Here is a 26,445-nt window from a genome sequence, read left to right on the forward strand (position 1 = left end):
ATATCCCAGCCCTGTGTATCCCAGCCCTGTGTATATCCCAGCCCTGTGTATATCCCAGCCCTGTAGATATGGTCCCCCTGTAGATATGGTCCCCCTGTAGATAGCCCATCCCTGTATATAGTCCCCCTGTATATATAGCCCACCCCTGTATATAGTCCCCCTGTAGATATAGCCCACCCCTGTATATAGTATCCCACAAATGGCTCCCCCTATAGTGCTCCACAGAAAGCCCACCCCTGTATATAGCCCCCTTGTACATATAGTCCACCCCTGTATATAGTGCTCCACAGATAGCCCACCCTTGTATATAGTATATACAGGGGTGGGCTATCTGTGGAGCACTATATACAGGGGTGGACTATCTAGTGGAGCACTATGTACAGAGGTGGACTATATGTACAAGGGGGGGCTATATACAGGGATGGGCTATCTGTGAAACACTATATACAGGGGTGGACTATATGTGGAGCACTATATACAGAGGTGGGCTACATCTCCAGGGGGGCTACATTCATGGTTGGGCTATCTGTAGAGCTCTATATACAGGGGTGGGCTATATCTACAGGGGGCTATATACAGGGGTGGACTATCTGTAGAGCACTATAGAGGGAGTTATTTGTGGGACACTATATACAGGGGTGGTCTATATGGGGGCACTATCTACAGGGGCTCTATGGCAGGCACTATCTACAGGGGGCTCTATGGCAGGCACTATCTACAGGGGGCACAGTGTGTGTGTGTGTGTGTGTGTGTGTGTGTGTGTGTGTGTGTGGGACACGGTGTATGGTGCTATTATAATTAGAGGTACAGTGTATGGCGCTATTATATTTAGGGGTGTAGTGTGTGGTATAATGATAACTTTATATTTATTTATAGGTGCAGAAATGTTGGAAAAGTGAGAAGCTGAAGACATGTGAGCGGCAAACTGCAGAAATGGACCGGGAGAAGTCATCATAGAGGTCTGGACAAAATGGAGAAAAAGAACTAGAATCTGAGACGTCACCGGTGAGTCACTTAATGTAAATGTTTATTCTGCCTCTAATCAGCACTGTATGATCTGCAGCGAGATGATGGGTGGTATGATTATGATAGGATTTATTTTTTGTGAAACGGCATCTCCCAGCATATCCTTACCATTGTTCGGGCCATGCTGGGAGCTGTAGTTTTACGCCGTACAAACCTATACGGCAGGGGTTGCACTAAATTGAGCTGTATTTGTTCTGGGGCTGTATATATGTACCGTGCTTTGTTCTGGTGTTGTGTATAGAACCATATTGCTTGTGAAATGTACAAATAATTTTATGCTCGGGCCGCATGTTAAGTGGTCGGGCCGCATGAATTTTAAAAAAATTTCCATACAAAATTATTGTTAATCAATTAGTTATTTGAACTACTATAACACTACATTACTGTAATAATACCGCTAGGTTTAAAATTTGAGAGATTTCTCCACGTGCTTATTTCAACAATCCAGCTTTCCAGTTTAAGTGTCACTAAATGCAGTCCGGCGGCTCAGTTAGCACACATGTCAAGATTGGGCAGCCCCTTTTTAGATAGTGCCACAGTGCCCTCGGTGGATGCTGCCGCAGAGCCCTATGTAGATGCTGCCACAGCAATGCCCTCTATAGATGCCGCCACAGTAGTGCCGTCTGTGGATGCCGCCACAGCAGTGCCCTCTGTAGATGCTGCCACAGCAGTGCCCCCTGTAGATGCCGCCACAGCAGTGCCCCCTGTAGATGCCGCCCCAGCAGTGCCCCCTGTAGATGCTGCCCCAGCAGTGCCCCCTGTAGATGCTGCCCCAGCAGTGCCCCCTGTAGATGCCGCCACAGCAGTGCCCCCTGTAGATGCCGCCACAGCAGTGCACCCTGTAGATGCTGCCACAGCAGTGCCCCTTGTAGATGCCGCCACAGCAGTGCCCCCTGTAGATGCTGCCACAGCAGTGTCCCCTGTAGATGTCGCCACAGCAGTGCCCCCTGTAGATGCTGCCAAAGCAGTGCCCCCTGTAGATGCTGCCACAGCAGTGCCCCCTGTAGACTGGGACTCCAGCTGTGCTCCTGACATCACTGGGACTCCTGCTCTGGGGAAGCCCCTGACATCATTGTCGATGTATGGACAGCGATGTCAGAGGCTTCCCCAGAGTCCCGGAGAAGAGCCGATAATAGCGCTCTGCCCGGGACTCCGCTCTGGAGAAGACCCTGACACACTGTCCATATATGGGCAGCGATGTCGGAATTCCACAGCGTCCCAGAGCAGAGCCGACAGTAGCACTCTGCCCGGGACCCGGCTCTGGGGAAGACCCTGACACACTGTCCATATATGGGCAGCGATATCAGGGAATTCCACAGAGTCCCGGAGCAGAGCCGATACTAGCGCTCTGCCCGGGACTCCGGCTCTGGGGAAGCCCCAGACATCGCTATTCATATGTGGACAGCGATGTCAGGGAATTCCAGAGTCTCGGAGCAGAGCCGATACTAGCGGCTCTGTGTCCCGCGGGCCGCAGATGACCGCCCCAGGGGCCGCATGCGGCCCGCGAGCCGCGTGCTTGAGACCCCTGCTCTAGACAATGTTCTGCTGGGAAACCATGGGTCCTGTCATTCATGTGGATTTTACTTTGACCTGTACCACCTACAAAACTTTGTTGCAGACCAAGTACACAAAAAATAGTTTAGGAATGATTTGAGCAACATAAAGTGTTCACAATGTTGATTTGGCCCTGAAATTCCCCAGCTCTCAATCTGATTGAGGAAACTCGATCGTTTTTCCGTTTTCATTTTTCACTCCCGGCTTCCAAGAGCCTACGTTGATTATTTTTTTCCTGTCAATGGAGTGGTGTGAAGACTTATTTTTTTGCAGGAGGAGTTGTAGTTTCCGTTAGCAATATTAATTATACCATATAATGTACTGGCAAACTGAAAAACTATTTATTTGTGTGGTGGAATTGGAAAAAACTGTGATTCCTCAATTTTTGGGGGTTTCGTTTTTACGCCTTTTACAGTGTGGAAAAAACGTCATCTTAACTTATTTTGTTGGTCAATACCATTATGGAGATACCAAATTTATATAGTTTTTTAATGTTTTACTAGTTTTACAAAGAAAAAGTATTTGTTAAAAAAAAATTTTTGCAGTATCGCAGAGGCAGCGCTTAACAGGACAAGGAGGAAGGCAGACCTGGGGGCCATGACGACCATCGGCCCCTTTCGATTGCGTCGTGGGGGGCCGATGGGCTGTCAGAGGGGGCAGCCTCCCTCTTTCTAATGGCTTTTGACAGCGTCATCTAAGTGGTTAAACAGCCAGGATCAGAGCGATCTCTGTTCCTGTCCGTTAGTGTGAGGTATCAGCTGTAATATACAGCTGACACCTGCAGCGTATGGAGAGGGCTTAGGGTGTGAACCCGCTAAATACTTCAACTCCCCTGTTGATGTAACTGCACGTACTGGTGCATCAAAGTGTTAAACAACAGGTTTCTTAACCTATTTTAACCCCTTCCCGCTCAGCCCAGTACTTTTACGTCGTGCTGAGCGCATCGTTTGGTGTCAGCTGAGTAAGGGCATGCCCCCACGTGGCGGATTTCCTCCGCAACTGTCCGCATCAATGCCGCACCTAATCCGGGTTGCGGATTACGGCTGCGGATCTGCCCAAAATGTGCAGTAAATTGATGGGACTAGCTGCTGCGGACTGCAGAAAAAGTGCTTCCCTTCTCTCTATCAGTGCAGGATAGAGAGAAGGGACAGCACTTTCCCTAGTGAAAGTAAACAAATTTCATACTTACCGGCCGTTGTCTTGGTGAGGCGCCCCTCTTTCGGCATCCAGCCCGACCTCCCTGGATGACGCGGCAGTCCATGTGACCGCTGCAGCCTGTGATTGGCTGCAGCCGTCACTTAGACTGAAACGTCATCCTGGGAAGCTGGACTGGAGACAGAAGCAGGGAGTTCTCGGTAAGTATGAACTTCTATTTTTTTACAGGTTGCTGTATATTGGGATCGGTAGTCACTGTCCAGGGTGCAGAAACAGTTACTGCCGATCGCTTAACTCTTTCAGCACCCTGGACAGTGACTATTTACTGACGTCTCCTAGCAACGCTCCCGTAATTCCGGGAGCCCCATTGACTTCCTCAGTCTGGCTGTAGACCTAGAAATACATAGGTCCAGCCAGAATGAAGAAATGTCATGTTAAAAAAGCAAGACGCATCCGCAGCACACATAACATGTGCATGACAGCTGCGGACTTCATTGCGGAATTTAGAATCTCCATTGAAGTCAATGGAGAAATTCCGCCATGAGTCCGCAACCAGTCCGCCACTGCTCCGCAAAAGACAGAGCATGCTGCGGACACCAAATTCCGCTCCGCAGCCTATGCTCCGCAGCGGAATTTTACGCATCGTCTAAACGAACACTTCTAAATTTAAGTGGAAGTCAATGGAGAAACGGCTCCGCTGCGGATTAACGCTGCGGAGTGTCCGCAGCGGAATTCAAGTGAAATTCCGCCACGTGTGAACCCAGCCTAATAGTACTGACCTGATTTCACACAGTGCAATCTTTCCCCAGCGTGTGTTTGAGCTGTGATACTGCTGTTTCCGACAGTAGGCTATCACAGCTCAGTGTGCAGGGACCGATCCGTGTGGTCCCCGCCGATTAACCCCTTAGAAGCCGCGTTCAATAGTGGTCGCGGCTTCTTAGGGGTTAAAGCACCATTGACGTCCCGCGATACTAACAATGGCCTCCGGCTATGCCATCTACGGAAGCCTAGTGGGTCCTGACTGTGCTCCCACTATGCTTGCTTTCAGTGAGTAGCTGACAGCTCTAATACACTGAACTACGCATGTAGTGTAGTGTATTAGAATTACGATCAGGGCCTCCTGCCTTCAAGTCCCCTAGTGGAACAAAAGAAAAGTTGTATAAAAATAAAAAAATAAAAAAATAAAAGTTTAAAAGTAATAAAAGTTAAAATCCCCCTTTTTCCCTTATCAGTTCCTTATTATTAAAAATATAAATAAAATAAATAAACTATACATAATTGGTATGGCCGTGTCCATAACGGCCTGAACTACAAAACTATTTGGTTATTTATCCCGCTTGGCGAACGCCGTAAAAGAAAATAATAATAAACCATACCAGAATCACAATTTTTTGGTAACTTCACCTCCCAAAACATGGAATACAAAGTGATCAAAAATTCACATGCACCCAAAAATAGTACTGATCGAAAGTAGAAATAGTTACGCAAAAAACAAGTCCACACACGGCTTTCTTAATGGAAAAATAAAAAAGTTATGGCTCTTAGAGTATGACGACACAAAAAGTATTTTATTGTGCATACGCCATAAGACAAAAAAATATATAAACATATGGTATCGCCGTAATCGTATCGCCCAGTAGAATAAAATATTTATAGCGCACGGTGAATGCTGTAAAAAAAGGGATAAAAAAACAATAGTAGAATTGCTGTTTATTAGTCATCAAGCCTCATAAAAAAAGGAATAAAAACTGATTAAAAAGTCGCATGAACCCCATGAAAACTACAATGAATTCCTTAAGGGGTCTAGTTTCCAAAATGGGGTCACTTTTAAGGGGTTTCCTCTGTACTGGTACCTCAGAAGCCAGGGGCGTAACTAGGAAAGACTGGGCCCCATAGCAAACTTTTGACTGGGGCCCCCCCCCCTCTGCTGTGTATCACACAACCCCCCCCCCTTGTAGATAGTGCCTCCCTATAGATTCCACCACACAGCGCCCCCCTATAGATAGCACCATACACAGCCCCCTGTAGATAACGCCATACAGACCCCCTCTAGATAACGCCATACAGACCCCCTCTGTAGATAACGCCATACAGCCCCCTCTGTAGATTACGCCATACAGACCCCCCCCCCAAAAAAAAACGGCCTATAGTTTGTCCTACAAAAGACATGCATCCCCTATCCACAGGATAGGGGATACATGTGTGATCGCTGGCAGCGATAAGGAGAACGGGGGACCGAAAGTCCCCCGAAGTTCTCCATGACTAACCTCTGACTTCCGGCGTCTGCGCAGTTCAATAAAAATGAAAGGAGCGCTGGTCACGCATGCGCACAAGCACGACCGGTGCGCAAGTCATTTACATGGAGCTGCAGACAGACTACGGAAGTCCGAGGTTTGTCATGGAGAATTTAGGGGGGACTTTCGGTCCCCCGTTCTCCTCATCGCTGGGCGTCCCAGCGATCCCACATGTATCCCCTATCCTGTGGTTAGGGGATGCATGTCTTTTGTAGGAACAACCCCTTCAGTGGCGTCGCGCTGTAGCAGCCATAGCGGCTGCTAACGGAGCCTGCGGCCATGGGAGGGGCCGTTCCGGCGGGTGGCACGGGCCCCCTCATGCTGCAGGCCCCGTAGAAGTCGCTACGGCTGCTATAGCGGTAGTTACGCCACTGCGCATAGGTTTGTACGGCGTAAAACTACAGCTCCCAGCATGGCTGAAACAATGATAAGGATATGCTGGGAGATGCGGTTTCACAAAAAAAAAGCATACCACCATCATCTCGCTGCAGATCATACAGTGACTACAATACTGATTAGAGGCAGAATAAACATTTACATTAAGTGACTCACCGGTGACGTCTCAGATTCTAGTTCTTTTCTTCTCCCTCCGGTTCAGACATCTATGATGGATTTCTCCCGGCCATGACCCATTTCTGCAGTTTTCCGCTCAGATGTCTTCAGCTTCTCACTTTTAAAACATTTCTGCACCTGTAAACAAAGTTAAAATTCTCAACACATCTAAATATAACTGTCAAACACACACACACACACACACACACACACACACACACCGTGCCCCCTGTAGATAGTGACCTACATAGAAGCCCCTGTAGATAGTGCCCACATATGGACTCCAGAGCTGCAAGGAAATAGTGCTAACCACTGAGCCACCGTGCTGCCCTACATATAGCTTCCCCTATAGTTAGTGCTCCACGTATAGCCCACCTCTGTAGATATTGTCCCACATATAGTCCACCCCTGTAGACTGTGCACTACATATAGCCACCCAGTTGCTAGTGCCCCACAGGTAACCCACCCCTGTATATATAGTGTCCCACACATAGCCCACCCCTATAGAAAGTACCCTAAAAAATAGCTCCCCTATAGATAGTGCTCTACATATAGCCCACCCCTGTATAGTGTCTCACATATACTGCCCCACATATAGACCCCCCTGTAGATAGTGGCCCACATCCCCACATACAGACCTCCCCTGTAGCTAGTGCCCCACATATAGACCCCCCCTGTATATAGTGGCCCACATATAGACCCCCCTGTATATAGTGGCCCACACCCCCACTTATAGACCCCCCTGCAGCTACTGCCCCACATATAGACCCCCCTGTAGCTACTGCCCCACATATAGACCCCCCTATATATAATAGCCCACATAAAGACGACCCCCCTGTAGATAGACCCCCCCACCCCCCTCCACTATAGATAGACCCCCCCCACCCACTATAGATAGACCCCCCCACTATAGATAGACCCCCCCACTATAGATAGACCCCCCCACCCCCCCCCCCCACTATAGATAATGCCATTCACATTTTTATGAGGAAAAAAATATATAAAGTTGACATACTCACATTCTCCGGTTCCCACGCTGTTCACTGGCGATGCAGACATGCTCTCTTCTGAGCATGTCTGCAGGAGCTGAATGAGCGTCCTTCAATGACGCTGATTGGCGGGGCAGAATGACTTGCCCCGCCAATCAGCACCTTCCAAGCATGGAAGCGGCGCGATGATGTCATCGCGCCACTAGCCAATCAGTGTCATTGTAAGGCACTGGATGGTCAGGCACGGAACATGCCCGGCCATTCAGTGCTAATACATGTATTTGGCTGCCGCTAGCATCGGGGTCCCCTCCGGTGCTAGCGACACCTACAGGCATGAGAGTGCCTGTGTGAGGCTCGGTGGCGCGGGCCCCACAGTAGCGGTGCTACCCCTGTAGCAGCCATAACGGCTGCTAGCGGCGCCACCGGGCATTTGGGAGGGCGTGTCGGCTGGCGGCACGGGCCCCCTCAAGCCCCGGGCCCCGTAGCAGCCGCTACTGCTGCTACCGCGGTAGTTACGCCACTGTCAGAAGCTCTGCAAATTTGACATGGCGCCCAGAAACCAATCCAGCAAAATCTATATGGAGCCCTGCCGTTTGTCCAACCAGCAGTGTATGACCACATATGGTGTATTGCCGTAATCGGGAGAAATTGCTTTTAAAATTTTGGGGTGCTTTTTTTCCTTTATTCTTTGTAAAAATTAAAAATTTGTACCTTTTATCGGAAAAATATGTAATTTTCAATTGCACATCCTAATTACACAAAATGCAGAAAAAAACCTGTGGGGTTTAAATGCTCACTATACCCCTCGATACATTCCTTGAGGGGTGTAGTTTGCCAAATAGGGTAACTTTTGGGAGTTTTCCACTGTTTTGGCACCACGAGACCTCTTCAGACCTGACATGGTGCCTAAAATATATTCTAATAAAAGGGAGGCCCCAAAATCTACTAGGTGTTCCTTTGCTTCTGAGACTGGTGCTTCAGTCCATTAGGACACTAGGGCCACATGTGGGATATTTCTAAAAACTGCAGAATCTGGGCAATAAGTATAGAGCTACGTTTCTTAGGTAAAACCTTCTGTTTTACAAAAAAAAAATGGAATAAAAATTATTTTCTGAAGAAATTTGTAAATGTCAACTCTTCTTTACTTTAAATTTCTCTGAAACACCTAAAGTGTTAAGAAACTTTCTGAATTTGGTTTTGAATAATTTGAGGGTAAGGCCAAACGGTGCGACCAAGTTGCGTTTATGTTGCGATTTAAACTGCAGCAAGTCATTTTTGAATAGAAGTCAATGGTGACATTTTGGTTATTGAAAGACTGCTGCTATTATATTACAATGTGTTTTTTTGTGCGGTTGACCGTATCTTCATAATGTCCGACTGCATGCAGTTAATGACTGCGCTGCCAATGTTGTTGCTGAACTGCTTGCGTTTTTGTAACAGTTCTGCAATGCATTGTAATGAACTATATACAGGAAGCACCTAACAAACTTCAACACCGGTAAAAACGATGTCCATCAATTATTTCCTTTAAAAACTCAAAAAATGGGGTGTTTTACGGGGGTTTCTAATATATAAGACGCTCCTTTATGCAAAATATAATAAATTGCTGCTTATGTTCTAAGCCTTGTAACATCCTACAAAAATAAAACAATGTTTAAAAAAACAATGCAAACATAAAGTAGACATATGGGAAATGTTAAAGAGGCTCTGTCACCAGATTTTGCAACCCCTATCTGCTATTGCAGCAGATCGGCGCTGCAATGTAGATAAGAGTAACGTTTTTATTTTTAAAAAACTGACATTTTTGGCCGAGTTATGACCATTTTTGTATTTATGCAAATGAGGCTTGCAAAAGTCCAAGTGGGCGTGTTTAAAGTAAAAGTACAACTGGGCGTGTATTATGTGTGTTACATCTGGGCGTGTTTACTTCTTTTACTAGCTGGGCGTTCTGACGAGAAGTAACATCCACTTCTCTTCAGAACGCCCAGCTTCTGGCAGTGCACAGACACAGCGTGTTCTCGAGAGATCACGCTGTGTCGTCACTCACTTCCTGCCCCAGGTCCTGCATCGCGTCGGACGAGCGAGGACACATCGGCACCAGAGGCTACAGTTGATTCTGCAGCAGCACCGGCGTTTGCAGGTAAGTCGATGTAGTTACTTACCTGCAAACGCTGATGCTGCTGCAGAATCAACTGTAGCCTCTGGTGCCGATGTGGCCGACATGATGCAGGACCTGGGGCAGGAAGTGAGTGACGTCACAGCGTGATCTCTCGAGAACACGCTGTGTGTCTGCACTGCCAGAAGCTGGGTGTTAACGAACAGAAGTGGATGATGCGGATTCGTCAGCATCATACACTCCCATTCCTAACGCCCAGCTAGTAAAAGAAGTAAAAACGCCCCGATGTACACACATAATACACGCCCAGTTGTACTTTTACTGTAAACACGCCCAGTTGTACTTTTGCAAGCCTCATTTGCATAAATACAAAAATGGTCATAACTTGGCCAAAAATGCTCGTTTTTTAAAAATAAAAATGTTACTGTAATCTACATTGCAGCGCCGATCTGCTGCAATAGCAGATAGGGGTTGCAAAATCTGGTGACAGAGCCTCTTTAACTAGTAACTATTTTGTGTGGTATTACTATCTGTCTTACAAGCAGATACATTCAAATTCCGAAAATATTAATTTTTCCAAATTTTCTCAAGATTTTGCTATTTTTCATAAATAAACACTGAATATATCGACCACATTTTAACACTAACATAAAGTCCAATGTGTCACAATAAAAAAACATCTCAGAATCGCTTGGATAGGTAAAAGCATTTCAGAGTTGTTACCACATAAAGTGACACGTCAGATTTGAAAAATGGGCTCTGAGTCTTAAGGCCCAAACTAGGCCACGTCATTAAGGGGTTAAATCATGAGTAGAATGTACCTTGGATTAGGCTTTCCAATCGATGCTTGTGTGGATTTTTAGGCTCTGACACTGGACTGCATTCACTGCAGCCCTAAATAGCCCAGTGAGAACACCTGTACTGATTTGGGCTAAGGAAAAATCATGTGAAGGCCCGGAAAACAGACTTCACAAAAGATTCAGAAAACTGTTTTGCTGAGAAACCCACCTTTCTCAAATTCCTCACCTTAGCCATCCTAACCATCCAGGTGAGAAATACGTCCCCTCCAGTACTTTCCCAGCCGCAGGCTTGCATATCCTCCACCCTCTTCTCCAAACAGGAGGGCTGGGCACTTTCATTTACCAAGCAATTTACTTTAGAGAATGCGTCTGCATTAGCCTGTAGTTTACACGGCCTGTGTTCCCGAACAAAATGTTTATTTTGTAGAGACAAGAACCACCTAGTCACTCTTGCATTATTTAGTGCCCACTTGACTGCCTAGTATTCACGCTCAACAATTGCATAATTTTTTTTATTATGCCCCTTGTGACAGTACCGTGTCCAAACCTGCAACTGAAGCATCCGTCTGGACTAGGAACTCCTTCCCAAAATAGAGGGGTAATGAGCACTGGCTTTTGTCATAAAGAAAACTTTAGGCTTTTAAAAGCCTTCGCTGCCTCTTGGGTCCATGTCACCATTACTGACTTACCCACCCTTTGTCAAGTCAGTCAGTGGAGCTGCAATTGAGGCAAAATTTGCACAAACATACGATAGTAGCCAGTGATGCAGAGAAAAGCCCTGACCTGTTTCTTTGTCAGAGGCCTAGGCCAGTTCTATACTGACTCAATTTTGTTAACCTGTTGCTTGATTAAATATGGCAATCGGGATTTTGTGAATTGCAGAACGATGGGTGTCATATATATTATCACCTGCCAATGCCCACAAAATTATGTGAGGAAGACCATTCGGCAATTTCGCTGCCATATTAGGAACCATGTGGGGGATGTTGCGAATAAAAGAGACGCCCCCATCTCTAAACATGTGCATGAGAAACATCAGGGGAGAGCGGATTGTTTGCGGTTTCAGGCAATTGAATGGGTACGTCCACTAAAAAGAGGCAGTGATTGGGATAACTTTATTTTGAGAAAAGAAGCCCAAGTAATTTATAGACTGGCCTGATGGACTGAATGATCAATTAAACTATACAGGCTTTATTTAAACCTATGCACGGTATGTTTCAGATATCCCTAGTTCGAGACATGACGAGCATGGGTCCTTTTTTGGACACCGTCCGCTCTTCCTTTCAATTAAGTGCCACATCTCCATTGTGCTGCACTGTGTGGCTGGAAACCAGTTATATGGTGCAGGATGTCAATAATGTGCCACTCTACTGTGTGATAATTTTAGCTGTTGTATGGATATGACGGTTGAGTACTTCATACACTGTGAACAGTGATCTCTCAACATCTAAGACAAACTCATTCACTTAAGTGTTTGCTTCCAATCGATCACTATTAGTGTTTGCATCAGCATCATTTATCATGCAACGTAATAGGCTGCCAGGACGCAGCGTTGAGATGTGCAGCGTCCTTTATCCCTATAGCAATTTTTATACTCCACCTCCGTAACAGGAGTAGCTTGAGGCTTTGCTAGGCATGACCTGCTGCCTCTCTCGGCGCTGACTTCACTGATGGGGTGGCGGCTGTAATTAGATGGGCGGGTCACTTGACATGCCGATCTTGTAAGCGGCCGCACATCCCTGATGACGTTGGTGATATTTATTGGATTATGGGGAGGCTCGGCCTCAGCGAAGGGGGCGTGGTGTAAGTATTATAAACGCAGTGTTTTGGCGAAGCGTGCCGCTGATATCAATTGCAAGCATGCTTCTGTGTTCTATGAACTAGTGTATTGACACATCGTGCTATCGCTAGCAGAGTGGCCAGCTTATAAATGTAACAGACCCCTGATGAAATCAACACATGGAAACGCGTAGTGTCAGAATAGAATGGGTGTTTAGGTGTAGGTAACAGAGTCATTGGGTCTCTAATCCTAGCTCTGGCATGCTCTGATGCTCCAGCAAAATTGGGAATGACCTGCTGGTATACTAATTTAACACACTGCAGCTCGGCATAACTTGCATACATATGAGGGTATTCATTCCTGAGGGTTCACAATTGAATCAGTTGATGAGTTACTCGTTTCTTATTATTTTATTTAATTTGAACACTTTGGGCTTTTTTCACGGTGGTGATTGTACCCCTGATTTTAGCGAGATATTAAAAAAGATTTAGTATTTTACTTCTTGGTAAAATAAAGTGAATTGTCTTTTCAACTCTATTGTGGAAGCACAAAAATTATTATTTAAACACAGTGAATATACCTGTAAAGGATCTGCCAGGCACTACGTCTGGGTATACTCCCAGGATGAATCAGTCGACACCTGAGGCCAGACCTCTGAGACTGACACCTGCTCCCACCAATCAGGGTGGCAGGCTCAGGAGTGGGAGAGCCTATCGCGGCCTGGTCAGTCAGAGTTAGCTCCGCCCCCTGTCCATTTATACCTGCCGTTTTCTCTTCCTCCTTGCTTGTTATTCTTCTTGGATTCCTGGCCCCACTGCTGCTTTGCTCCAGCCTGCTTCTGCCGTGCTTCTGCCTTGCTTCAGTTCCGTTTATCCTGCGTTGCTCTGCCCCTGGCTTGCTTCTGCTCCGTGCTCCCCTTTGTATACTCCACTACTTCCTGATCCTGACTGGCTCATTCACCGCTCCGTTTCCTCGCGGCATTCCGTGGGCTACTGTATTCCCTTGCGTGTTCCCTGTTTGTACTCCTTGCACTTAGACAGCGTAGGGACCGCCGCCAAGTTGTACCCCGTCGCCTAGGGCGGGTCGTTGCAAGTAGGCAGGGACAGGGCGGTGGGTAGATTAGGGCTCACTTGTTCCCTTCACCTCCTTCCTGCCATTACAATACCTGTTGCTTGATTAAGGCTCAGTTTCTATATGGTGTTTAATAGGGTGTGTACGCCCTGGTAAGCATGAAAACTTTGTTTTCCTTAAAAAATTCTTTGGATGCTTGTTGTTTTGACAGTAAGAGGGTCTCACCAATTTTTACAGCAGGGATTGGTAGCAGCAAATTATAATCCACAATATTTAAGGCCACCAAGGATTCCCTGTCTTTACAGGGCTCGATGAAATTTACATGATCATTTTCAAAAAGGCTTCCTTCTGCCTGGTTGGTGAACTTTGTAGTTTACTTTACCAACCTTTTCCACAACCTCATAGGAGCCTTGCCACTTGGCCAAGAACTTGCTTTCTATAGTGGGTACTAAGATAAGGACTCTATCCCCATAAAAATTCCTGACTCTTGCAGATCAATTGTAAATTTTGATTTGAGCCTCTTGCGCCCCCTGAACATGTTCCTTTACAGCTGGCATTATTGTAGCATCATGGTCTTGCATTTGCACCATGTGCTCAATTACACTTTTGTATGGCTATATCAAGTATACCCCGTGGGTGTCGGCCATAAACCAGCTTAAAAGGTAGAGAACCATGTAGAGCAGGGGGTCAGCAACCTTCAGCACTCCAGATGTGAATCTAGAAACTCCCATTATGCCCTGACAGCCAAAGCAAGGGCGCAGCTAGGGGTGGCAGGCGGGGCATGTGACCCGGGCGCAACTTAGAGGGGGGTGCCAGCGCCACCCCCTCCTGCACTATAATTGTACCAGCGTCTATAGGACATAGGTACAATTAGAAGCAATGAATGGCCGGGTACATTCCTTGCCCGGCCATTCAGCGCCTTTCCACGAGTGAAGCGGCGCGATACTTTGCGCCGCTTGAGTCATTGAAAGCCACTGAATGACAGGGAAAGTCATTCTGCCCTGCCAATCAGCGCCTTTCATAGACCCTTCGTTCAACCCCAGGAGATTTGCGCAGAAGAGAGTAGGTCTCCATTGCTGCCGGATGGGATTAAGGTGAGTTTAAATAGTTTGTTATTTTATTGTAATAAAAAAGTGTGTGGCTTTATCTACGGGGGGGGGGGGGGCTTTATCTAGGGAGGCTATATACTGGGGTGAGCTATCTATGGAGCACTATATACAGGGGTGGTCTATATCTACAAGGGGGCTATATACAGGGGTGGGCTATCTGTGGAGCACTATATACAGGGGTGGACTATATGTGGAGCACTATATACAGTAGTGGGCTATATCTACAGGGGTGCTATATACAGCGGTGGGCTATATCTACAGGGAGGCTATATACAGCGGTGGGCTATCTGTGGAGCACTATATACATGGGTGGACTATATGTGGAGCACTATATACAGTAGTCGGCTATATCTACAGGGGTGCTATATACAGCGGTGGGCTATATCTACAGGGGGGCTATATACAGCGGTGGGCTATCTGTGGAGCACTATATACAGGGGTGGACTCTATGTGGACCACTATATACAGGGGTGGGCTATATCCACAGGGGGCTATATACAGGGTGGGCTATCTATGGAGCACTATATACAGGGGTGGACTATATGTGGAGCACTATATACAGGTGTGGGCTATATACAGGGGTGGGCTATCTGTGGAGCACTATAGGGGGAGCTATTTCTGGGACACTATATACATGGGTGGGCTATATGGGGGCACTATCTACAGGGGGCTCTATCGGGGCCACTATCTACAGGGGGCTCTATGACAGGCACTGTGTGTGTGTGGGACACAGTGTATGGTGTATGGTACGCTATCAACTCCCAGCATATCCTTACCATTGTTCAGACCATGCTGGGAGCTCGAAAAACAAATTAGTGCAAACCTATACTGCAGGGTTTGCACTAAATTGAGCTGTATTTGTACTGGTGCTGTATATATGTACTGAGCTTGGTTCTGGTGTTGTGCATACACCGTGTTCCAAATTATTATGCAAATGTTATTTTTCGCTGATTTTCCTAAATAGTCGATGCAAATGACAGTCAGTATAATCTTCAAGCCATCAACAGTTGGAGTATAATGCAAATTTTATTGAACAAATCTCCTAATGATAACAGATTTTTTTTTAGAAGTAAAAAACTCAAAATGTACTGTTTCAAATTATTATGCACAACTGAGATCAAAACATTTTAAAGGTTGTAAAGAGAACTAAACTGGTAATTTGTTGAATTTGCAGCATCAGGAGGTCATATTTACTGAAATCAAAAGCTCTTTCAATCAAAAACAACATAACAGGCCAAGTTACATGTTAACATAGGACCCCTTCTTTGATATCACCTTCACAATTCTTGCATCCATTGAATTTGTGAGTATTTGGACAGTTTCTGCTTGAATATCTTTGCAGGATGTCAGAATAGCCTCCCAGAGCTTCTGTTTTGATGTGAACTGCCTCCCACCCTCATAGATATTTTGCTTGAGGATGCTGCAAAGGTTCTCAATAGGGTTGAGGTCAGGGGAACATGGGGGCCACACCATGAGTTTCTCTGCTTTTATGCCCATAGCAGCCAATGACACAGAGGTATTCTTTGCAGCATGAGATGGTGCATTGATAATTTTGCTACGGAAGGCACGTTTCTTCTTTTTGTACCACGGAAGAAAGTGGTCAGTCATAAACTCTACGTACTTTGCAGAGGTCATTTTCACACCGTCAGGCACCCTAAAGGGGCCTACCAGCTCTCTCCCATGATTTCAGCCCAAAACATAACTCCGCCACCTCCTTGTTGACGTCGCAGCCTTGTTGGGACATGGTGGCCATTCACCAACCATCCACTACTCCATACATCTGGACCATCCAGGGTTGCACGGCACTTATCAGTAAACAACACGGTTTGAAAATTAGTCTTCATGTATTTCTGAGCCCACTGCAACCGTTTCTGCTAGTGAGCATTGTTTAGGGGTGGCCGAATAATGGCTTTATGCACACTTGCAAACCTCTGGAGGATCCTACACCTTGAGGTTCGCGGGACTCCAGAGGCACCAGCGGCTTCAAATACCTGTTTGCTGCTTTGCAATGGCATGTTAGCAGCTGCTCTCCTAATCCTATTAATTTGTCTGGCAGAAACCTTCCTCATTATGCCTTTATCTGAACAAACCCGTCTGTGCTCTGAATCAGCCACAAATCTTTTCACAGTACGATGATCACGCTTAAGTTTTCTTGAAATATCCAATGTTTTCATACCTTGTCCAAGGTATTGCACTATTTCACGCTTTTCGGCAGCAGAGAGATCCTTTTTCTTTCCAATATTGCTTGAAACCTGTGGCCTGCTTAATAATGTGGAACGTCCTTCCTAAGTAGTTTTCCTTTGATTGGGCACACCTGGCAAACTAATTATCACAGGTGTCTGAGATTGATTACAATGATCCAAAGAGCCCTAAGGGTATATGCACACGATAGCAGGCATTTACGTCTGAAAAGACAGATTGTTTTCAGGAGAAAGCAGCTGCCTAGTTTCAGACGTAAATGCTCCTCCTCGCATTTTGCGAGGCTTCTCTGACAGCCGTAAATTTTGAGCTGCTCTTCATTGAGTTCAAATTACGTCTGAAAGAAGTGTCCTGCATATAATGTATATAAGTGTCCTGCACTTCTTTTGACGAGGCTGTATTTTTACGCGTCGTCGTTTGACAGCTGTCAAACGACGACGCGTAAATGACAGGTCGTCTGCACAGTACGCCGGCAAACACATTCAAATGAATGGGCAGATGTTTGCTGACGTATTGTAGCCCTATTTTCAGACGTAAAACGAGGCATAATACGCCTCGTTTACGTCTGAAAATAGGTCGTGTGAACCCAGCCTAAGACACAATACCATCCATGAGCTTAATTGAAAAACTAATAATTAAATGTTTATGACACTTAAATCCAATGTGCATAATAATTTGGAACACCGTGTAGAACTATATTGCTTGTAAAATGTACAAATGTTTTTATGCTCAAGTAACATAAAAAAAATGTGTAAAAGATGACACGTCATTGATTGGTATAGAGAACAAACATGGTGAGGGGGAAGGAGATGTCGGGAAAGAGGTTGGGGAGGGGGCGCCAAACTGAATATTAGCCCCTGGTGCTGGAGAACCTAGCTACACCTCTGGCCAAAGGCTTTATTATTCCAACAAAAAACTGCCAGGGCATGCTGGGAATTATAGTTTCACAACAGCTGGAGTGCCGAAGGTTGCTAACAACTGCTGTAGAAGCTTTTGGCACCTCCCAATGAAAAATATCACGTATGGCAAAAAAGCAGTTGCAATCACAGCCATCTTTTTCTACTACCTTTTTCAACATAAGCTTTAGGGTTTTGTTAAACTGCTCTACTAACCCGTCTGTTTGGTGTAATTATACAGAAATACGTTTGTACGTGATTTAAACCCTTCCCGACATCCGCCGTATATATACGGGGCTGTCGGGAAGGTGTTTCCGCAAAGCGCAGTACAGTTACATCGCAGTGATGGTGCGAGCTCAGAAGCAGAGCCGGCACCATCACCGTGGGGTGACAGCTGTATTATACAGCTGGCACCCTCCTGTAACTGCCAGGACTGGAGCTATTCTCCAATCCAGCCGATCAATAGAGCGCAGCATCTGATGGGTTTTAACCCGACCGGAAACTCAGCGACGCAATCGCTGGGTTGCTATGGCAATCGGAGGCCAAATAATGGCTTCCGGCGGGTCCTCATAGGCTTGCTGTCAGTGAATAACTGACAGCGCTAATACACTGCACTACGTATGTAGTGCAGTGTACTAGAGTAGCTATCGGGGCATCAGGCCCTCAAGTTCCCTAGTGGGACAAGTCAAAAAAGTAAAAAAAAGTTAATAAAAATGTCATAAAACAATAAAAACACACAAGTTTCAAGTAAAATAAAAGCTAAACTGCCTTTTTTTTCCCCATAATAAGTCTTTTATTATGGGAAAAACCGTAAAAAATGTAAAAAACTATACATAATTGGTAACGCCGCGTTCATAACGGCCCAAAATATAAAACTATTATGTAAATGATCCTGCACGGTGAACTCCGTAAAAAAAATATGAAAAACGACGCCAGAATCTTTGTTTTTAGGTCACATCTCCTCCCAAAAAATGCTATAAAAAGTGATCAAAAGTCACATTTACTCCAAAATAATACCATGAAAAATGGCAATCTGTCCCGCAAAAAATAATCCCTGACACAGCTTTGTCCACGCAAAAATAAAAAAGTTATGGGTCTTAGAATATGGCGACAAAAAAAAGTGATTTTATTGTGCAAAAGCTGCAAAACTATATAAATTTGGTATCGCGGTAATCATATTGACCCGCAGAATAAAGTTAACATGTAATTTATGGCGCACTCTGAATGCCGAAAAAAAAAACAATACAACACTATTCCAGAATTGCTTGTTTTTGGTAATTTCCTATACCAAAAAATGTAATAAAAAGTGATCAAAATGTCGAATGTGTTCCAAAATGGTACCAATAAAATCTACAGCCCGTCTCGCAAAAAAACGAGCCCGCACACAGCAACATCAACCGAAAAAAAAAAGTTATGGCACTAGAAATGCGGTGATGAAAAAACATCTCAATGTGCAGGCCGGAGGGGAACATTCCTTCAGTTTCAGGGCCATAGTATTTAGGAACTAGGAAGGGAAGGGACATAGCACATCCGCTGGAAGGGAAGGCGCCCGTATTATACCAGCACAACACTTTCCCAGCAAAATTTCCCAAACTACAAAAGAGAAAAAGTCCCCAAAAGGTGCAGAGCATTACAAAAGTGGGATAAGAAAGAAAACCGTTTATCAGTGTGACACCGGCCTGTGCATAACGGATTGCTTCACATCGTAACACACATCTATGGATAATTATATTATTTACCCCATTATTATACCATCTTATTATGCCCTGATGTACTCTGCACAGATTACATATACCCCCTCATTATAGACTGAAATACAAGTAATACTCAAAAAAAACTACCAAGCAAAATCCATGCTCCAAATGGCAGTCTTTCCCTTCTTAGCCCTACAGTGTGCCCAAACAGCAATTTATGTCCACAAGTATTGTCCATAACAATTTATGGGGTAAGATTCTCCAGTGACACAAGCTGGGCACAACATATTGTGCGGTGAATAGGCATATCAGTGGAAAAATTGCAATTTTCACTTTGCACCATCCACTGCGTATTAATTTCTGAAATACACCGGTGGAGTCTAAATTCTCACTACACCCCTTGATAAATGCCTTTAGGGGTGTCGTTTCTAAAACGGGGTCACTTTTGTTTGGTACATCAGGGGTTTTGCAAATGCAACATGGTGTCCGCAAACCATTCCAGCAAAATCTATGCTCCAAAAGTTAAATACCACTCCTTTTCTTCTGAATGCTCCCATATATGTAAACAGTCGTTTATAACCACATATGGGGTGTTACCGTACTCATGAGAAATTGTTTTACAAATGTTGGGGTCCTTTTTCTTCTTTATTCCTTGTGAAAATGAAAAATGTTGATCTAAAACGACATCTTATTGGAGATAAATTAAATTGTAAATTTTCAATGCTTAATTCTAACTAATTCAGCAAAATACATTTGGGTTCAAAATTCTCACTATACCCCTAGATGATTCCCTTAGGGGGCACGGTTTCCCAAATGGAGTCACTTCTGGGGTGTTTCCACTGTACTGGAACTACAGTGGCTCAGCAAATGTGACATGGCGCCCAGAAACTATTCCAAAATCCAAATGCTGCTCCTTCCCTTCTGAGCACTACGTGTGTCCAAACAGCAGTTTATGACCACATATCGGGTATTGTTTTAGGCTGGATTCACACGAACATGTTCGGTCCGTAAAGAACGGAACGTATTTCGGCCGCAAGTCCAGGACCGAACACACTGCAGGGAGCCGGGCTCCTAGCATCATAGTTATGTACGACGCTAGTAGTCCCTGCCTCGCTGCGTTACAACTGTTCCATACTGTAATCATGTTTTCAATACGGGACAGTAGTTCCACGGAGAGGCAGGGACTCCTAGCGTCGTACATAACTATGATGCTTGGAACCCGGCTCCCTGCAGTGTGTTCGGTTCAGGACTTGCGGCCGAAATACGTTCCGTCTTTTACCGACCGAACATGCTCATGTGAATCCAGCCTTAATCTGGAGAAATTTCTTTACAAATGCTGCATTTTCTCCTTTAGTCCTGCGTAAATACTGAGCTGAAAAAACACACAGAAATTGACCTCCGGTGCAGAGTTTTATTCCGCAGCATGTCAATTTTATTTTCATAAACGCTGCTTATTTGTTGCAGGTTTTCCCCGAATTCAATGGGAGGTAAAACCCACAACAAATAGCAATTTTTGCATTTTTTTTTTCGGCGGGTTCGTAGCGATTCCGCCGCAAAAAACACAACCCGGGAAAAAAAAAATCTTATACTTACCCAGAAGTCTGTGTTCCTCCTTCCAGCGTGGCCTCCTGGGATGACTTTTTATCCCAAGTGACTACTGCAGCCAATCACAGAATGTAGAGGCGGTCACATGGGATAAAAGTTATCCCGAGAGGACAGCCTGGATGACGTCAGAGGGCTGGCCTCCTGGGATTACGTTTCATCCCATGTGACCGCCGTTGCAGCCAATCACAGGCTGCAGCGGTCTCCTGGGATGAAACGTCATCCCAGGAGGCCGACCTGGTTGCAGGCTGACTAAGTGCTGCAGTTTTTCACAAAGGACATTCCCGGTGAAAAACTGCACTACAGTTTGGGGCTGGAATTCCCTGCGGCGCATATGCTGCGTGCTTCTAAGCAGCGTATACGCCCCGTGTGTTCTCAGCCTATTTGTGTGGATTTCCAGACTCTGACACTGTACTGCATTCACTGCAGCCCTAAATAGCCCAGTGAGCACAGCTGAACTGATTTGGGCTAGGGAAAAACCGTGTACTGGGGCGGGGAGGGAGTGGCAAGTCCCTCTACCAATCCTACCAGTCATTCCATAGAATGCCTCAGTAAATTAAGTTAAGAGAAAGAGAGATAGAGAGAGAGAGAGAGAGAGAGAGAGAAGGAGAGAGAGAGAGAGAGAGAGAGAGAGTGAGAGAGAAAGAGAGAAGGGGAGAGAGAGACAGAGAGAGAGAGAGAGAACATTAGAAATTAATTACAGATAATATCATCAGACTGAAAACAAGTTTATGCAGACTCACTTTTCATAAAGCCAGTACCGAAATAGCCTGGCTGCATTTTAATAATGGACTGATTATTACACATTCAAAAAATTAGCAACTTTAATCAAGGATTAGACTGATAATATTATAAATATGAATGAATTCATTTGTACATGGACAGATAATTTTCTTAGACATTCAGTCTAGACAAAATTGGAAAAGTTTAAATCTTATATGAACAAATTTAAACTCAGAGGTTGAAGTAAAGATAATTATTTTCCCCCTTGTAAGTATTGGTTTGTCACCAGGGCTAGAATTAGGGCTGTACTGAAAGGGACTTCTAATTAACCCTTGCAGTTGTTGAAAGTCTCCTCACTAAGTCTTCTATTTAATATTTAAAGAGGCTCTGTCACCAGATTTTGCAACCCCTATCTGCTATTGCAGCAGATCGGCGCTGCAATGTAGATTACAGTAACGTTTTCATTTTTAAAAAACGAGCATTTTTGGCCAAGTTATGACCATTTTTGTATTTATGCAAATGAGGCTTGCAAAAGTACAACTGGGCGTGTTTACAGTAAAAGTCCAACTGGGCGTGTATTATGTGCGTACATCGGGGCGTGTTTACTTCTTTTACTAGCTGGGCGTTCTGACGAGAAGTATCATCCACTTCTCTTCAGAACGCCCAGCTTCTGACAGTGCAGACACACAGCGTGTTCTCGAGAGATCACGCTGTGACGTCACTCACTTCCTGCCCCAGGTCCTGCATCGTGTCGGCCACATCGGCACCAGAGGCTACAGTTGATTCTGCAGCAGCATCGGCGTTTGCAGGTAAGTCAATGTAGCTACTTACCTGCAAACGCCGATGCTGCTGCAGAATCAACTGTAGCCTCTGGTGCCGATGTGGCCGACACGATGCAGGACCTGGGGCAGGAAGTGAGTGACGTCACAGCGTGATCTCTCGAGAACACGCTGTGTGTCTGCACTGCCAGAAGCTGGGCGTTGTGAAGAGAAGTGGATGATACTTCTCGTCAGAACGCCCAGCTAGTAAAAGAAGTAAACACGTCCCGATGTAAGCACATAATACACGCCCACTTGGACTTTTACTTTAAACACGCCCAGTTGGACTTTAGCAAGCCTCATTTGCATAAATACAAAAATGGTCATAACTTGGCCAAAAATGCTCGTTTTTTTAAAATAAAAACGTTACTGTAATCTACATTGCAGCGCCGATCACATGCAATAGCAGATAGGGTTTGCAAAATCTGGTGACAGAGCCTCTTTAATGTGTCAGAGCAAACTTTTTTCATGTATTTTCATCCCGTTTACCCATAGATCACTAGTTTTCATGCCATGTTACTCATAATCATTAATTTTAATATACATAGAAATCAATGATGAAAATAAACAGAAGACAAACTTGACCACATTGTTTGTCAGTCTGCATGCTCCATGCAGAAAACACAAGAGGTAAAGATTTACCTAATTTTTCTAATACTGCATAGAACATTAAAATAATAGGCAATATTCTCACCTTTTCCCGCTGCCATAGGGATAGCACTTCACAAGAGCACATCAGGCAATCACTTACCACTGCACTCGGCACTCTGGTCCCATAGTAAAGATTAACCCCTTCAGGTCCCAGCCATTATTTGGACTTTTTGTTTTCATTTTTATCTCCCCACATTTAAAAGGCTATAACTTTTTTATTCTTCTGTCATTATAGCCATATGAGGGTTTGTTTTTTTTGTGGGACGAGTAGTCGTTTTTAACGGTACGATTTGTTGTACCATATAATGTATTGGGAAACTGGAAAAAAATTCTTTGTGGGGTGGAATAGGAAAAAAATGTCTTTTGAGGGGGTGCGCTAACTTTATTCTACCGGTCAATACGATTACGGCAATACCAAACTTATATTGTTTTTTTTTATGTTTTACTACTTTTAAAAGGAAGAAACTAATTGTTAAAAATAAAATTTGTGTTTTGTCCCCACATTTTGAGAGCCATAACTTTTTTATTTTTCTGCTGATTGAGCAGTATAAGGGATTCTTTTTTTGCAGGGTGAGCTACATGAGACGTTCTTATTACTTTTTATAAAACATTTTGTGAGATATTTTTAGGGCATTCACCGTGCGCAGTAAATAATGTTATGGTGTAATAGTTCTGACTTTTACGGACGCAGCGATACGAATTTTGTAGTTTTTTTAATATTTGTTACATTACTTCAGAGTAAAAATGGAAAAAGGGGACTTTTTTGAATTTGTATTTGTTTTTTTATTTTTTTTACAATGCTAAAAACTGTTTAACTTTAACTTTATTTAACTTTTTTTTTATTAGTCCCTCTAGGGCAATAATCACCAACCACCGGGCCACGGACCAATACCGGGCCACGGATCATTTGGTACCGGGCCGCAGTATCTGGTGTCCGCCCCAGTGGTCTCAGGGAATTTCGGGCGAAGAACCGGACCAAATTCCGCTGCGGAAAACTTCTCAGCAGGCCTCCTGGGATGGTGTGTCATCCCAGGTGACCGCTGCAGCCAATCACAATCACAATCACTCTAATGTCATCCAGGCCGGCATCCTGGGATGATGTTTCATCCCATGTGACCGCCGCTGGTCCCAGTTCCAACTGATTTTAAACTATTATGGTATTCATGTAATATATATATTTTTTATATGAATGGAAATATTTTGTGGCTATATAAACATGTTAATTATACACGTCACACAGGCACCAGAGGAAGCCGGAAGGTCGAAAGCCAGGGTCGGGCAATTGTGTTTGGTGTGCCGCCTAGGAATTTTTAAAGATTTTACCTATTTTGATGCTTTTATTCCTTGTTACTTCTGTATGGATTATGGATTAAATTTAGGGTATGTTGACACGCAGTGACCAAAAACGTCTGAAAATACGGAGTTGTTTCATACCCTAAAACTTTCGAATTACGCCTGAAAACACTGTGTGTGAACATACCCTTAGGGCAAAGCCACACGTGGCGGAATTCCTCTTGAATTCCGCAGCGGACACTCCGCAGCGTTAATCCGCAGCGGAGCCGTTTGTCCATTGACTTCCACTTTTATTTAGCAGTGTTCGTTTAGACGATGCGTAAAATTCCGCTGCGGAGCATAGGCTGCGGAGCGGAATTTGGTGTCCGCAGCATGCTAGGGCTGTTGCGGAGTTGTGGCGGACTGGTTGCGGACTCATGGCGGAATTTCTCCATTGACTTCAATGGAGATTCTAAGTTCCGCAATGAGGTCCGCAGCTGTGATGCACATGTTATGTGTGCTGCAGATGCGTCTTGCTTTTTTGACATGACATTTCTTCATTCTGGCTGGACCTATGTATTTCTAGGTCTACAGCCAGACTGAGGAAGTCAATGGGGCTCCCGGAATTACGGGAGCGTTGCTAGGAGACGTCAGTAAATAGTCACTGTCCAGGGTGCTGAAAGAGTTAAGCGATCGGCAGTAACTGTTTCTGCACCCTGGACAGTGACTACCGATCCCAATATACAGCAACCTGTCAAAAAAATAGAAGTTCATACTTACCGAGAACTCCCTGCTTCTCTCTCCAGTCCGGCTTCCCAGGATGACGTTTCAGTCTAAGTGACGGCTGCAGCCAATCACAGGCTGCAGCGGTCACATGGACTGCCGCGTCATCCAGGGAGGTCGGGCTGGATTCCGAAAGAGGGACGCGTCACCAAGACAACGGCCGGTAAGTATGAAATTCGTTTACTTTCACTAGGGAAAGTGCTGTCCCTTCTCTCTATCCTGCACTGATAGAGAGAAGGGAAGCACTTTTCCCGCAGTCCGCAGCAGCTAGTCCGCATCAATTTACTGCACATTTTGGGCAGATCCGCCGCAGAATCTGCAACGCAGATTCTGTGCGGCATTGATGCGGACAGTTGCGGAGGAAATCCGCCACGTGTGGGCATGCCCTTAGTGTGGAGCGATCAGCTTTCAGAGGGTGTTGCACTATATCTCTTTCTTTCATCTATTATGTGCACACACAAAATCAAAAACGTCTGAAAATACGCAGCTGTTTTCAAGGGAAAACAGCTCCTGATTTTTAGAAGTTTTTTAAGCCACCCGCGTTTTTCGCCGTGTTTATTACAGACGTTTTTGGAGCTGTTTTTCTATAGAGTCAATGAAAAACGGCTCCAAAAGCGTCTTAAGAAGTGACATGCACTTCTTTTTCGCGGGCGTCTTTTTACGTGCCGTTTTTTAAAAACGAGGCGTAAAAAAACGCCCCGTCGGAACAGAACGCCGTATTTCCCATTGAAATCATAGGGCAGATGTTTGTAGGTGTTCTGCTTCCGTTTTTTCAGGCGTTTTTCGTGGCGTAAACGCCCCGAAATACGTCTGAAAACAATACGTGTGCACGTACCCTTAGAGATATAGGATCTTTTTCCTACCAGGAGTCTTTTGAACGTCGAGAGACTATACGGATCTCTGTGGAACTACAGGGATAAGAATTACCATTTACCCCCTCACAGGATTGCGGACTGTCTACTGCATTTTTCTGGGAGAGAGTGTCCATACCGATTTGATATTGGACTGTAACCAGTGCCGTAAGAGCGGTAAGCTTTTCTGTACTTTATTTATGCTATTTAGGGTATTTTTGGATCATACCCGATTTAGTTTTACCTGCTACGGTCTGAGAGATATACTGTGGGTGTTAGAGCCAGGAGAAACTACTGCATAAGTATATGGCTATGTTTTATATTTTACTGTTTTGGGCTAAATTAAGTTGCATGTTTCATTATGCCTGTTCTATAGCAGACAGAGAAGTGGGGGAGAGCTCTTACTGCAGCCAACTGCCTTATGCCCCATGAACACGACCGTGCCCATAATCCCGGTCCAGGATTATGGGTATGGCCAGCCACGGACAGTCACCCGCATTTGCGGACCGT

Source organism: Rhinoderma darwinii, chromosome 1, assembly GCF_050947455.1.
Source record: "Rhinoderma darwinii isolate aRhiDar2 chromosome 1, aRhiDar2.hap1, whole genome shotgun sequence".
NCBI lineage: Eukaryota > Metazoa > Chordata > Amphibia > Anura > Rhinodermatidae > Rhinoderma > Rhinoderma darwinii.